Source organism: Metopolophium dirhodum, chromosome 1 (genome assembly GCF_019925205.1).
Source record: "Metopolophium dirhodum isolate CAU chromosome 1, ASM1992520v1, whole genome shotgun sequence".
NCBI lineage: Eukaryota > Metazoa > Arthropoda > Insecta > Hemiptera > Aphididae > Metopolophium > Metopolophium dirhodum.
Genome location: NC_083560.1, coordinates 152,714,878 through 152,727,421, shown reverse-complemented (window position 1 = coordinate 152,727,421; position 12,544 = coordinate 152,714,878).

Below are 12,544 nucleotides of genomic sequence, written 5' to 3'. Positions count from 1 at the left end.
AAATGTTAATATTAACGTAATAATTGAGTTCTAAATTCTAGTTTTCTGAACATCTAGTTAATTTATAGTGGATAAATGTATTTGCAATTGTCTGAAGTCTTATTCATCAACATATTATGTTTATTCTTTAATTTGAAATGATGTAACCCAACAATGAATAATGTTAATATTAACGTAATTTTTGAGTTCTAAATTCTGGTTTTTCAGATCATCTAGTTTATGTATAGTGGATAAATGTATTTGCAATTGTCTGAAGTCTTATTCATCAACATATTATGTTTTTTTTTTAATTTGAAATGATGTAACCCAACAATGAATAATGATAATATTAACGTAATTTTTGTGTTCTATATTCTAGTTTTGGGTTCAACTAATCTAACTAAAGGTGACTAATGTATTTGCAATTGTCTGAAGTCTTATTCAACAACAACTTATGTGTTTTTTTTATTTGAAATGATTTACCCATCAATGAAAAATGTTAATATTAACGTAATAATTGAGTTCTAAATTCTAGTTTTCTGAAAATCTAGTTAATTTATAGTGGATAAATGTATTTGCAATTGTCTGAAGTTTTCTTCATCAACATATTATGTTTATTCTTTAATTTGAAATGATGTAACCCAACAATGAATAATGTTAATATCATTGTATTTATTGACTTCTTAATTCTAGTTTTGCGTACAACTAATCTATCTATAGGTGACTAATGTATTTGCAATTGCCTGAAGTCTTATTTAACAACAACTTATGTGTTTTTTTTATTTTATATGATTTACCCCATCAATGAAAAATGTTAATATTAACGTAATAATTGTGTTCTAAATTCTAGTTTTCTTAACATCTAGTTAATTTATAGTGGATAAATGTATTTGCAATTGTCTGAAGTCTTATTCATCAACATATTATGTTTATTCTTTAATTTGAAATGATGTAACCCAACAATGAATAATGTTAATATTAACGTAATTTTTGAGTTCTTAATTCTGGTTTTTCAGATCATCTAGTTTATGTATAGTGGATAAATGTATTTGCAATTGTCTGAAGTCTTATTCATCAACATATTATGTTTTTTTTTTAATTTGAAATGATGTAACCCAACAATGAATAATGATAATATTAACGTAATTTTTGTGTTCTATATTCTAGTTTTGGGTTCAACTAATCTAACTAAAGGTGACTAATGTATTTTCAATAGTCTGAAGTCTTATTCAACAACAACTTATGTGTTTTTTTTATTTGAAATGATTAACCCATCAATGAAAAATGTTAATATTAACGTAATAATTGAGTTCTAAATTCTAGTTTTCTGAACATCTAGTTAATTTATAGTGGATAAATGTATTTGCAATTGTCTGAAGTCTTCTTCATCAACATATTATGTTTTTTTTTTAATTTGAAATGATGTACCCCAACAATGAATAATATTAATATCATTGTATTTATTGACTTCTAAATTCTAGTTTTGCGTACAACTAATCTATCTATAGGTGACTAATGTATTCGCAATTGCCTGAAGTCTTATTTAACAACAACTTATGTGTTTTTTTTATTTGATATGATTTACCCCATCAATGAAAAATGTTAATATTAACGTAATAATTGAGTTTTAAATTCTAGTTTTCTGAACATCTAGTTAATTTATAGTGGATAAATGTATTTGCTATTGTCTGAAGTCTTATTCATCAACATATTATGTTTATTCTTTAATTTGAAATGATGTAACCCAACAATGAATAATGTTAATATTAACGTAATTTTTGAGTTCTAAATTCTGGTTTTTCAGATCATCTAGTTTATGTATAGTGGATAAATGTATTTGCAATTGTCTGAAGTCTTATGCATTAACATATTATGTTTTTTTTTTTAATTTGAAATGATGTAACCCAACAATGAATAATGATAATATTAACGTAATTTTTGTGTTCTATATTCTAGTTTTGGGTTCAACTAATCTAACTAAAGGTGACTAATGTATTTTCAATTGTCTGAAGTCTTATTCAACAACAACTTATGTGTTTTTTTTATTTGAAATGATTAACCCATCAATGAAAAATGTTAATATTAACGTAATAATTGAGTTCTAAATTCTAGTTTTCTGAACATCTAGTTAATTTATAGTGGATAAATGTATTTGGAATTGTCTGAAGTCTTCTTCATCAACATATTATGTTTTTTTTTTAATTTGAAATGATGTACCCCAACAATGAATAATATTAATATCATTGTATTTATTGACTTCTAAATTCTAGTTTTGCGTACAACTAATCTATCTATAGGTGACTAATGTATTTGCAATTGTCTGAAGTCTTATTCATCAACATATTATGTTTATACTTTAATTTGAAATGATGTAACCCAACAATGAATAATGTTAATATTAACGTAATTTTTGAATTTTAAATTCTGGTTTTTCTGATCATCTAGTTAAATTATAGTGGATAAATGTATTTGCAATTGTCTGAAGTCTTCTTCATCAACATATTATGTTTTTTTTTTTAATTTGAAATGATGTAACCCAACAATGAATAATGTTAATATCATTGTATTTATTGACTTCTTAATTCTAGTTTTGCGTACAACTAATCTATCTATAGGTGACTAATGTATTTGCAATTGCCTGAAGTCTTATTTAACAACAACTTATGTGTTTTTTTTATTTGATATGATTTACCCCATAAATGAAAAATGTTAATATTAACGTAATAATTGAGTTCTAAATTCTAGTTTTCTGAACATCTAGTTAATTTATAGTGGATAAATGTATTTGCAATTGTCTGAAGTCTTCTTCATCAACATATTATGTTTTTTTTTTAATTTGAAATGATGTACCCCAACAATGAATTATGTTAATATCAACGTATTTATTGACTTCTAAATTCTAGTTTTGCGTACAACTAATCTATCTATAGATGACTAATGTATTTGCAATTGTCTGAAGTCGTATTCATCAACATATTATGTTTATTCTTTAATTTGAAATGATGTAACCCAACAATGAATAATGTTAATATTAACGTCATTTTTGAATTTTTAATTCTGGTTTTTTTGATCATCTAGTTTATGTATAGTGGATAAATGTATTTGCAATTGTCTGAAGTCTTATTCATCAACATATTATGTTTTTTTTTTTAATTTGAAATGATGTAACCCAACAATGAATAATGTTAATATCATTGTATTTATTGACTTCTTAATTCTAGTTTTGCGTACAACTAATCTATCTATAGGTGACTAATGTATTTGCAATTGCCTGAAGTCTTATTTAACAACAACTTATGTGTTTTTTTTATTTGATATGATTTACCCCATAAATGAAAAATGTTAATATTAACGTAATAATTGAGTTCTAAATTCTAGTTTTCTGAACATCTAGTTAATTTATAGTGGATAAATGTATTTGCAATTGTCTGAAGTCTTATTCATCAACATATTATGTTTTTTTTTTTATTTGAAATGATGTAACCCAACAATGAATAATATTAATATCATTGTATTTGTTGACTTCTAAATTCTAGTTTTGCGTACAACTAATCTATCTATTGGTGACTAATGTATTTGCAATTGTCTGAAGTCTTATTCATCAACATATTATGTTTATTCTTTAATTTGAAATGATGTAACCCACCAATGAATAATGTTAATATCATTGTATTTATTGACTTCTAAATTCTAGTTTTGCTTACAACTAATCTATCTATAGATGACTAATGTATTTGCAATTGTCTGAAGTCTTATTCATCAACATATTATGTTTATTCTTTAATTTGAAATGATGTAACCCAACAATGAATAATGTTAATATCATTGTATTTATTGACTTCTTAATTCTAGTTTTGCGTACAACTAATCTATCTATAGGTGACTAATGTATTTGCAATTGCCTGAAGTCTTATTTAACAACAACTTATGTGTTTTTTTTATTTGATATGATTTACCCCATCAATGAAAAATGTTAATATTAACGTAATAATTGAGTTTTAAATTCTAGTTTTCTGAACATCTAGTTAATTTATAGTGGATAAATGTATTTGCAATTGTCTGAAGTCTTATTCATCAACATATTATGTTTATTCTTTAATTTGAAATGATGTAACCCAACAATGAATAATGTTAATATTAACGTAATTTTTGAGTTCTAAATTCTGGTTTTTCAGATCATCTAGTTTATGTATAGTGGATAAATGTATTTGCAATTGTCTGAAGTCTTATTCATCAACATATTATGTTTTTTTTTTAATTTGAAATGATGTAACCCAACAATGAATAATGATAATATTAACGTAATTTTTGTGTTCTATATTCTAGTTTTGGGTTCAACTAATCTAACTAAAGGTGACTAATGTATTTTCAATTGTCTGAAGTCTTATTTAACAACAACTTATGTGTTTTTTTTATTTGATATGATTTACCCCATCAATGAAAAATGTTAATATTAACGTAATAATTGAGTTCTAAATTCTAGTTTTCTGAACATCTAGTTAATTTATAGTGGATAAATGTATTTGCAATTGTCTGAAGTCTTATTCATCAACATATTATGTTTTTTTTTTTAATTTGAAATGATGTAACCCAACAATGAATAATATAAATATCATTGTATTTATTGACTTCTAAATTCTAGTTTTGCGTACAACTAATCTATCTATAGGTGACTAATGTATTTGCAATTGTCTGAAGTCTTATTCATCAACATATTATGTTTTTTTTTTTAATTTGAAATGATGTAACCCAACAATGAATAATGTTAATATCATTGTATTTATTGACTTCTTAATTCTAGTTTTGCGTACAACTAATCTATCTATAGGTGACTAATGTATTTGCAATTGCCTGAAGTCTTATTTAACAACAACTTATGTGTTTTTTTTATTTGATATGATTTACCCCATCAATGAAAAATGTTAATATTAACGTAATAATTGAGTTCTAAATTCTAGTTTTCTGAACATCTAGTTAATTTATAGTGGATAAATGTATTTGCAATTGTCTGAAGTCTTATTCATCAACATATTATGTTTTTTTTTTTTAATTTGAAATGATGTAACCCAACAATGAATAATATTAATATCATTGTATTTATTGACTTCTAAATTCTAGTTTTGCGTACAACTAATCTATCTATAGGTGACTAATGTATTTGCAATTGTCTGAAGTCTTATTCATCAACATATTATGTTTATTCTTTAATTTGAAATGATGTAACCCTTCAATGAATAATGTTAATATTAACGTAATTTTTGAGTTTTAAATTCTGGTTTTTCTGATCATCTAGTTTATGTATCGTGGATATATGTATTTGCAATTGTCTGAAGTCTTATTCATCAACATATTATGTTTTTTTTTTTAATTTGAAATGATGTAACCCAACAATGAATAATGTTAATATCATTGTATTTATTGACTTCTAAATTCTAGTTTTGCGTACAACTAATCTATCTATAGGTGACTAATGTATTTGCAATTGCCTGAAGTCTTATTTAACAACAACTTATGTGTTTTTTTTATTTGATATGATTTACCCCATCAATGAAAAATGTTAATATTAACGTAATAATTGAGTTCTAAATTCTAGTTTTCTGAACATCTAGTTAATTTATAGTGGATAAATGTATTTGCAATTGTCTGAAGTCTTATTCATCAACATATTATGTTTATTCTTTAATTTGAAATGATGTAACCCAACAATGAATAATGTTAATATTAACGTAATTTTTGAGTTCTAAATTCTGGTTTTTCAGATCATCTAGTTTATGTATAGTGGATAAATGTATTTGCAATTGTCTGAAGTCTTATTCATCAACATATTATGTTTTTTTTTTAATTTGAAATGATGTAACCCAACAATGAATAATGATAATATTAACGTAATTTTTGTGTTCTATATTCTAGTTTTGGGTTCAACTAATCTAACTAAAGGTGACTAATGTATTTGCAATTGTCTGAAGTCTTATTCAACAACAACTTATGTGTTTTTTTTATTTGAAATGATTTACCCATCAATGAAAAATGTTAATATTAACGTAATAATTGAGTTCTAAATTCTAGTTTTCTGAAAATCTAGTTAATTTATAGTGGATAAATGTATTTGCAATTGTCTGAAGTTTTCTTCATCAACATATTATGTTTATTCTTTAATTTGAAATGATGTAACCCAACAATGAATAATGTTAATATCATTGTATTTATTGACTTCTTAATTCTAGTTTTGCGTACAACTAATCTATCTATAGGTGACTAATGTATTTGCAATTGCCTGAAGTCTTATTTAACAACAACTTATGTGTTTTTTTTTATTTTATATGATTTACCCCATCAATGAAAAATGTTAATATTAACGTAATAATTGTGTTCTAAATTCTAGTTTTCTGAACATCTAGTTAATTTATAGTGGATAAATGTATTTGCAATTGTCTGAAGTCTTATTCATCAACATATTATGTTTATTCTTTAATTTGAAATGATGTAACCCAACAATGAATAATGTTAATATTAACGTAATTTTTGAGTTCTTAATTCTGGTTTTTCAGATCATCTAGTTTATGTATAGTGGATAAATGTATTTGCAATTGTCTGAAGTCTTATTCATCAACATATTATGTTTTTTTTTTAATTTGAAATGATGTAACCCAACAATGAATAATGATAATATTAACGTAATTTTTGTGTTCTATATTCTAGTTTTGGGTTCAACTAATCTAACTAAAGGTGACTAATGTATTTTCAATAGTCTGAAGTCTTATTCAACAACAACTTATGTGTTTTTTTTTATTTGAAATGATTAACCCATCAATGAAAAATGTTAATATTAACGTAATAATTGAGTTCTAAATTCTAGTTTTCTGAACATCTAGTTAATTTATAGTGGATAAATGTATTTGCAATTGTCTGAAGTCTTCTTCATCAACATATTATGTTTTTTTTTTAATTTGAAATGATGTACCCCAACAATGAATAATATTAATATCATTGTATTTATTGACTTCTAAATTCTAGTTTTGCGTACAACTAATCTATCTATAGGTGACTAATGTATTTGCAATTGCCTGAAGTCTTATTTAACAACAACTTATGTGTTTTTTTTATTTGATATGATTTACCCCATCAATGAAAAATGTTAATATTAACGTAATAATTGAGTTTTAAATTCTAGTTTTCTGAACATCTAGTTAATTTATAGTGGATAAATGTATTTGCTATTGTCTGAAGTCTTATTCATCAACATATTATGTTTATTCTTTAATTTGAAATGATGTAACCCAACAATGAATAATGTTAATATTAACGTAATTTTTGAGTTCTAAATTCTGGTTTTTCAGATCATCTAGTTTATGTATAGTGGATAAATGTATTTGCAATTGTCTGAAGTCTTATGCATTAACATATTATGTTTTTTTTTTTAATTTGAAATGATGTAACCCAACAATGAATAATGATAATATTAACGTAATTTTTGTGTTCTATATTCTAGTTTTGGGTTCAACTAATCTAACTAAAGGTGACTAATGTATTTTCAATTGTCTGAAGTCTTATTCAACAACAACTTATGTGTTTTTTTTATTTGAAATGATTAACCCATCAATGAAAAATGTTAATATTAACGTAATAATTGAGTTCTAAATTCTAGTTTTCTGAACATCTAGTTAATTTATAGTGGATAAATGTATTTGGAATTGTCTGAAGTCTTCTTCATCAACATATTATGTTTTTTTTTTAATTTGAAATGATGTACCCCAACAATGAATAATATTAATATCATTGTATTTATTGACTTCTAAATTCTAGTTTTGCGTACAACTAATCTATCTATAGGTGACTAATGTATTTGCAATTGTCTGAAGTCTTATTCATCAACATATTATGTTTATACTTTAATTTGAAATGATGTAACCCAACAATGAATAATGTTAATATTAACGTAATTTTTGAATTTTAAATTCTGGTTTTTCTGATCATCTAGTTAAATTATAGTGGATAAATGTATTTGCAATTGTCTGAAGTCTTCTTCATCAACATATTATGTTTTTTTTTTAATTTGAAATGATGTACCCCAACAATGAATTATGTTAATATCAACGTATTTATTGACTTCTAAATTCTAGTTTTGCGTACAACTAATCTATCTATAGATGACTAATGTATTTGCAATTGTCTGAAGTCTTATTCATCAACATATTATGTTTATTCTTTAATTTGAAATGATGTAACCCAACAATGAATAATGTTAATATAACGTCATTTTTGAATTTTAAATTCTGGTTTTTCTGATCATCTAGTTTATGTATAGTGGATAAATGTATTTGCAATTGTCTGAAGTCTTATTCATCAACATATTATGTTTTTTTTTTTAATTTGAAATGATGTAACCCAACAATGAATAATGTTAATATCATTGTATTTATTGACTTCTTAATTCTAGTTTTGCGTACAACTAATCTATCTATAGGTGACTAATGTATTTGCAATTGCCTGAAGTCTTATTTAACAACAACTTATGTGTTTTTTTTATTTGATATGATTTACCCCATAAATGAAAAATGTTAATATTAACGTAATAATTGAGTTCTAAATTCTAGTTTTCTGAACATCTAGTTAATTTATAGTGGATAAATGTATTTGCAATTGTCTGAAGTCTTCTTCATCAACATATTATGTTTTTTTTTTAATTTGAAATGATGTACCCCAACAATGAATTATGTTAATATCAACGTATTTATTGACTTCTAAATTCTAGTTTTGCGTACAACTAATCTATCTATAGATGACTAATGTATTTGCAATTGTCTGAAGTCGTATTCATCAACATATTATGTTTATTCTTTAATTTGAAATGATGTAACCCAACAATGAATAATGTTAATATTAACGTCATTTTTGAATTTTTAATTCTGGTTTTTTTGATCATCTAGTTTATGTATAGTGGATAAATGTATTTGCAATTGTCTGAAGTCTTATTCATCAACATATTATGTTTTTTTTTTTAATTTGAAATGATGTAACCCAACAATGAATAATGTTAATATCATTGTATTTATTGACTTCTTAATTCTAGTTTTGCGTACAACTAATCTATCTATAGGTGACTAATGTATTTGCAATTGCCTGAAGTCTTATTTAACAACAACTTATGTGTTTTTTTTATTTGATATGATTTACCCCATAAATGAAAAATGTTAATATTAACGTAATAATTGAGTTCTAAATTCTAGTTTTCTGAACATCTAGTTAATTTATAGTGGATAAATGTATTTGCAATTGTCTGAAGTCTTATTCATCAACATATTATGTTTTTTTTTTTTATTTGAAATGATGTAACCCAACAATGAATAATATTAATATCATTGTATTTGTTGACTTCTAAATTCTAGTTTTGCGTACAACTAATCTATCTATTGGTGACTAATGTATTTGCAATTGTCTGAAGTCTTATTCATCAACATATTATGTTTATTCTTTAATTTGAAATGATGTAACCCACCAATGAATAATGTTAATATCATTGTATTTATTGACTTCTAAATTCTAGTTTTGCTTACAACTAATCTATCTATAGATGACTAATGTATTTGCAATTGCCTGAAGTCTTATTTAACAACAACTTATGTGTTTTTTTTATTTGAAATGATGTACCCAAACAATGAATAATGTTAATATCAACGTAGTTATTGACTTCTAAATTCTAGTTTTGCGTACAACTAATCTATCTATAGGTGACTCATGTATTTGCAATTGCCTGAAGTCTTATTCAACAACAACTTATGTGTTTTTTTTATTTGAAATGATTTACCCCATCAATGAAAAATGTTAATATTAACGTAATAATTGATTTCTAAATTCTAGTTTTCTGAACATCTAGTTAAATTATAGTGGATAAATGTATTTGCAATTGTCTGAAGTCTTCTTCATCAACATATTATGTTTTTTTTTTAATTTGAAATGATGTAACCCAACAATGAATAATGATAATATTAACGTAATTTTTGAGTTCTATATTCTAGTTTTGGGTTCAACTAATCTAACTAAAGGTGACTAATGTATTTGCAATTGCCTTAAGTCTTATTTAACAACAACTTATGTGTTTTTTTTATTTGATATGATTTACCCCATCAATGAAAAATGTTAATATTAACGTAATAATTGAGTTCTAAATTCTAGTTTTCTGAACATCTAGTTAATTTATAGTAGATAAATGTATTTGCAATTGTCTTAAGTCTTATTCGTCAACAAATTATGTTTTTTTTTAATTTGAAATGTTGTACCCCAACAATGAAAATGTTAATATCAACATATTTATTGACTTCTAAATTCTAGTTTTTCATACAACTAATCTATATATAGGTGACTAATGTATTTGCAATTGTCTGAAGTCTTATTCATCAACATATTATGTTTATTCTTTAATTTGAAATGATGTAACCCAACAATGAATAATGTTAATATTAACGTAATTTTTGGGTTCTAAATTCTGGTTTTTCTGATCATCTAGTTTATGTATAGTGGATAAATGTATTTGCAATTGTCTGAAGTCTTATTCATCAACATATTATGTTTTTTTTTTTTAATTTGAAATGATGTAACCCAACAATGAATAATGTTAATATCATTGTATTTATTGACTTCTAAATTCTAGTTTTGCGTACAACTAATCTATCTATAGATGACTAATGTATTTGCAATTGCCTGAAGTCTTATTTAACAACAACTTATGTGTTTTTTTTATTTGATATGATTTACCCCATCAATGAAAAATGTTAATATTAACATAATAATTGAGTTCTAAATTCTAGTTTTCTGAACATCTAGTTAATTTATAGTGGATTAATGTATTTGCAATTGTCTGAAGTCTTCTTCATCAACATATTATGTTTTTTTTTTTAATTTGAAATGATGTAACCCAACAATGAATAATATTAATATCATTGTATTTATTGACTTCTAAATTCTAGTTTTGCGTACAACTAATCTATCTATAGGTGACTAATGTATTTGCAATTGTCTGAAGTCTTATTCATCAACATATTATGTTTATTCTTTAATTTGAAATGATGTAACCCAACAATGAATAATGTTAATATTAACGTAATTTTTGAGTTTTAAATTCTGGTTTTTCTGATCATCTAGTTTATGTATCGTGGATAAATGTATTTGCAATTGTCTGAAGTCTTATTCATCAACATATTATGTTTTTTTTTTATTTGATATGATTTACCCCATCAATGAAAAATGTTAATATTAACGTAATAATTTTGTTCTAAATTCTAGTTTTCTGAACATCTTGTTAATTTATAGTGAATAAATGTATTTGCAATTGTCTGAAGTCTTATTCATCAACATATGATGTTTTTTTTTTATTTGATATGATTTACCCCACCAATGAAAAATGTTAATATTAACGTAATAATTTTGTTCTAAATTCTAGTTTTCTGAACATCTTGTTAATTTATAGTGGATAAATGTATTTGCAATTGTCTGAAGTCTTATTCATCAACATATTATGTTTTTTTTTTTAATTTGAAATGATGTAACCCAACAATGAATTATGTTAATATTAACGTATTTATTGACTTCTAAATTCTAGTTTTGCGTACAACTAATCTATCTATAGATGACTAATGTATTTGCAATTGTCTGAAGTCTTATTCATCAACATATTATGTTTATTCTTTAATTTGAAATGATGTACCCCAACAATGAATAATGTTAATATTAACGTAATTTTTGAGTTCTATATTCTAGTTTTGGGTTCAACTAATCTAACTAAAGGTGACTAATGTATTTGCAATTGCCTTAAGTCTTATTTAACAACAACTTATGTGTTTTTTTTATTTGATATGATTTACCCCATCAATGAAAAATGTTAATATTAACGTAATAATTGAGTTCTAAATTCTAGTTTTCTGAACATCTAGTTAATTTATAGTGGATAAATGTATTTGCAATTGTCTGAAGTCTTATTCGTCAACAAATTATGTTTTTTTTTAATTTGAAATGTTGTACCCCAACAATGAAAATGTTAATATCAACATATTTATTGACTTCTAAATTCTAGTTTTGCATACAACTAATCTATATATATGTGACTAATGTATTTGCAATTGTCTGAAGTCTTATTCATCAACATATTATGTTTATTCTTTAATTTGAAATGATGTAACCCAACAATGAATAATGTTAATATTAACGTAATTTTTGAGTTCTAAATTCTGGTTTTTCAGATCATCTAGTTTATGTATAGTGGATAAATGTATTTGCAATTGTCTGAAGTCTTATTCATCAACATATTATGTTTTTTTTTTTAATTTGAAATGATGTAACCCAACAATGAATAATGATAATATTAACGTAATTTTTGTGTTCTATATTCTAGTTTTGGGTTCAACTAATCTAACTAAAGGTGACTAATGTATTTGCAATTGTCTGACGTCTTATTCAACAACAACTTATGTGTTTTTTTTATTTGAAATGATTTACCCCATCAATGAAAAATGTTAATATTAACGTAATAATTGAGTTCTAAATTCTAGTTTTCTGAACATCTAGTTAAATT